The 4691-nt window shown below is 33.9% G+C and overlaps 1 pseudogene; it reads left to right on the forward strand.

Annotated features, from left to right (window-relative positions):
* The first annotated feature begins 3737 nt into the window (after positions 1-3737).
* LOC128665012 (peroxiredoxin-6-like) lies at positions 3738-4445 on the forward strand (annotated as a pseudogene).
* The last annotated feature ends 246 nt before the right edge of the window (positions 4446-4691 follow it).

The following is a 4691-nucleotide window of genomic DNA, read 5'->3' on the forward strand; positions in this document are numbered from 1 at the left end:
TTTTATAACAACCACAATATGACATTAAAATTCATTAAACATTTGACTGGGAGGGGCTCAAAAGTATATATACATGTGTATATATGTGTATATATGTATTTATGTATGTGTATATATGTGTATATATGCATTTATGTATGTATATATGTGTATATGGAATAAATCCAGTATTGTCAAGACCAGTGAGTGCTGTCTCCTGATTTCCATATTCTACACCATATTCTAGCACCCTGGCATTTGGAACTAAAGTGTTAGTGAGAGTGCACCTGCCAATACCTGCTGTATATATATATATATATATATATATATATGCACATACATATTTACACATATAAACACATAAATACACATGTATACACATATTTACACAAATACATATACACACATGCACACACACACACACACACACATATATATATATATATATATATATATATATATATATATATATATATATATATATATATATATATATATATATATGGGAGTAGTCCATATTATTTAACTTTAATTTTGTTTTTACTTATTGACAAACAATCATAACTCCCTTTTTATATTACATCTAAAAATGTATATTATACTTAAAGACTCAATTACTGTATGGAGCAATTTACAAGGATAGGATACAATATTCTTTACAAATAGTTGGGAATCAAGATTTTCTCCAGGGATTGAGGATAGAACTAATATATTTAAATTCTGAAAAGTGAAAAAATAGATGTAATTAAAGAATTTCTTGACTTCAGAAAAAATGATATCCTTTAATGAGGCCCAACAAAGAAGCTGATATCCCACATAAACCTGTTTGCCCAGGATCGCAGCATGTGGGTGGCATATTGGGGCATTAAGCTGTCGTATTTAACATTGCACAAGCGTTTTCTTGTGCAGTGTCGCCTCCTGCTCACACTAGCCCAATGGCACATGAGTAGGAGGTTGTCAATCACTCCGGGGTGAACGCACCCAGGGTGATTTAATCCGCAGGCTAATAGCTGGCGTACTGGTTAGGAAGCTGCAGCGATGGGCCCCCAGAGCTGCATATGCAGCTTGATAACTTGGGGCCTATGATCACAATCTTTTAGAAAAGTTTATCTAATGAATTTTCTACAGAATCCCCCATTAACGTCTATGGGGATTTTTCTTGATAAACCATTTGAATTTTTTTTTCTAAAGGATTGTGATCAACCACTATATTCAAAAAAATATTTTAGAAACATCTTCAATCTGGGAATGTTCCCTTTTAGATATACTGGTTACAAAAATAAAACAGGGTGACACGTCAATTTCTAATTTATAGGAATTATTACTTGGATTTGAATCAGTCAATGTTTCATGTTATGTTGAAGCCTGGAATAAGGTACATAGGAATCTGCTTTTACTAGAGCCATCATATAAGAGAATACATAAAGTGCTCAATTTATTAAGCAGTGGGTGCTCCTTCTGAGCCCCATCGCTCTGCCTGAAATGGACGTTAAGAAGCAGCGGTCCTAATCATCCTGATCCGATCCAATCAGGATGATTAATGGCCCCTGCTAGTGGTCGATTGCCCGCCAGTGAGCAGGGGCAGGCATTGCACAAGCATTTCACCAGAAATGCTTGTGCAATGATAAATGCCGATAGCGTATGCTGTCGGCATGTAGCAAGGTCGAGTAGACATGATTCCTTACAGCGAATCATGTCCGCTCGCCTTTTAATAAATCTACCCCTTAGAATCAACAAGTCTATTTGTATTGTGTTCAGAAAACAACAAATAAAAACTATTCATAAAGCATTCTGCACACCTTATATTGTAGTTAAAATACATTCTGAATTTTCAGGTGAATGTTTGAAGCGCTACTTTTCCTTTCAAGATTTCTGGAACTGACCAAAAAAATTAAGAACTTTTGAGGAAAAGTAGAATTCTGGTTATGCAAAATTTTAAAATTGAAAATTGAATTTGTAGCTTAAATTATCTATACAGGAAATACTTTGGTTTAATATGCAGAAGGAATTCTCAAAGAGCTAAATATGTTTACTGTGACGTATATTAATAGGCAGAAAACGAATTAGAAGATATTGGATGTCAAATAGAACTCCCTCAATGCATCCATTTTTAATTAAGTTTTGAGACGTGTTCCTGGAAGAAAATACTTATTGTGAGGTCAGCAATAAAACAGCTTCTTTTTTTCCCTTCTAAACGCTATATGTCAAGACTTTGTCTATTCCAGCTCAATCTAAAATATTGTTCCCATTTAGAAAATCTAATTTTTTTACAGAAGTAAAATCACTGGGATAATGGTCGGGTATTGAAATATATTTATTGATTGATTGTTTATCATTATTATTTTTTTCTCTTTTTAAATTATGTTTTGAGAATGTTTGGCTATTTGTGTGTATTTGGTTTACTGTTTTATTTGTATATAACTCTTTTTTATGCTGAGTGAGGGGGTCTGGGTTGTAGGGGGAGGGAAAGTGGAGGATCCTCGTTTTTTTTTTTAAGTTAAAGGGATATGATACCCCACAAAAAATGTTGTGATTCAGACAGAGCATACACTTTTAAGAAAGTTGCCAATTTACTTCTATTATCAAATTTGCTTTGTTTCCATGGTATTCTTTGTTGAAGTGATATCTAGGTAGATGTCTGGAGAACTACATAGCAGGAAATAGTGCTTCCATCTAGTGCTCTTGCAAATTGATAGCATTCTTGCAAAACTGCTGTCATATAGTGCTCCAGACACATGCACGCTCCTGAACATACATCTCTGCTTATCAACAAATATACGAAGAGAGCAAAGAAAATTTGATAATAGAAGTAAATTAGAAAGTTGTTTAAAATCGCACGCTCTATCAAAATTATGAAAGAAAAAATATTGGTTTTATGTCTTTTTAATTTCTCCTATTTTTAATTTTTTTGGAAGATATATTTATGGTCACAGTAGGTATTTACAGATGGTTCCCATTTTTTAAGGCATAATTATGATTTAGTCAGTTTTTTTCTTGTTGTTGATTTTATGGAATAGAATTATGACTCACAGTAGGGATTTTATACACCCCCTCCTTCCTTCCCTACTATCTCATTGGTTAGGTTATATTAGTTATGCAACAGCTATTAGGATATCTCATTTTTGCTATATGTTAACTTGTCTTTATTTACTATTTGTATATTTCCTGGCATGTATTTTTGAAAAAATAATTATTGTGTGTATTTGTATTTTGAAAATTTCAATAAGAAGACAATAAAAAAAAAAAGAGAAAATAAACATTTTTATGTGTTGTTTAACTAAAGAATAAGCTTCTCCTTGACAATCTATCAATATAGAGCAGTTTATTTTCAGGAGTAACTGTCCCTTAAACAAACTTATTTAGCCTTTATTGGCGAAAGGATTACATTGGTAATTTCTTGTTTTGCCCAAGATCAACTTAACAATAGTGTCAAATTCACACCAAGCAGTTAGGCCACCATAGAATTATTTTGTTTTGAGATAGAATGATCTAAAATGACGTATTTATTTGTAATGTTGGTTTTTAAATTCTCTAGGGATTACATATGTCAGTATATTTACAAAGGGAATTACTTTTCATGGCACCTTAGGCTATAAGGAAACACATAAAATACTAACATTTGCTAAGGGGTAATATTCTCTACATTACTAAATAAATACATGGATATACTAAGATTATCAATTAATTATGACTATCAGAGATATGATTATAAATGTTCTACTTTGCTGTTCGATCAGCGGTGCTTAGTGATACCCGCCATGCTTGGCATTCTTCTCGGCGAGGTCTTCCCTAACTTTGATGCTGACACCACCATAGGGAAGATCAACTTCCATGAGTTCCTGGGAGGAGAATGGGATGTTCTCTTCTCACATCCCCGGGATAATACCCCTGTCTGCACAACAGAACTGGGTCGGGCAGTGAAGTTGGCTGCAGAGTTCAAGAAATGTAATGTCCATCTGATCGCCCTGTCCATAGACTCTGTAGCAGATCATCTCGTTTGGAGCAAGGACATAAATTCATAAAACTGTGAAGAACCCACAGAAACTCTTACCTTTCCCATTATTGCTGATCCCAAATGGAAATTGGCTATCAAACTGGGAATGCTTGATCCAGATGAAAAGGACAATGAAGGGATGCCAGTAACTGCTCGATGTGTGTTCATCATTGGACCTGATAAGAAAATGAAACTATCTATTTTGTATCCAGCTATCACTGGAAGGAATTTTGATGAGATCTTGAGGGTTGTAGACTCTCTTCAACTGACAGCACATCACAGTGTTGCAACTCCTGTAGACTGGAAGCCTGGTGATAGGGTCATGGTACCACCAAATTTATCTGAGGCAGAAGCTAGAAAGTTATTTCCTTGCAGATTATTTGCAAAAGAACTTCCCTCTGGCAAGAAGTACTTGCGCTACACCGAACAGCCAAACTAATACGTTCCTAGAGATTGTCTTGATGAGGCTGAATCAATCAAATATTTTCCCTGTAAAACAATGTATTTTAAGCACTTGAAGAATTACATTTTGTAATCATATGTTGTATATGAATAATACAAGTTGGAAAACCTAAGAGTGCTTTTCTGACTTACATCAGTGCTTTGATTATCAGAAATGTAAATTTATATATTTAATTCACACCAAAGATTACTTGCAATGGTAGAGGGTTGTTAAAGTATAAAAAACTAAAAATATGAAGTGTATGCGTTATTCATA

Source organism: Bombina bombina, chromosome 6 (assembly GCF_027579735.1).
Source record: "Bombina bombina isolate aBomBom1 chromosome 6, aBomBom1.pri, whole genome shotgun sequence".
Lineage (NCBI taxonomy): Eukaryota > Metazoa > Chordata > Amphibia > Anura > Bombinatoridae > Bombina > Bombina bombina.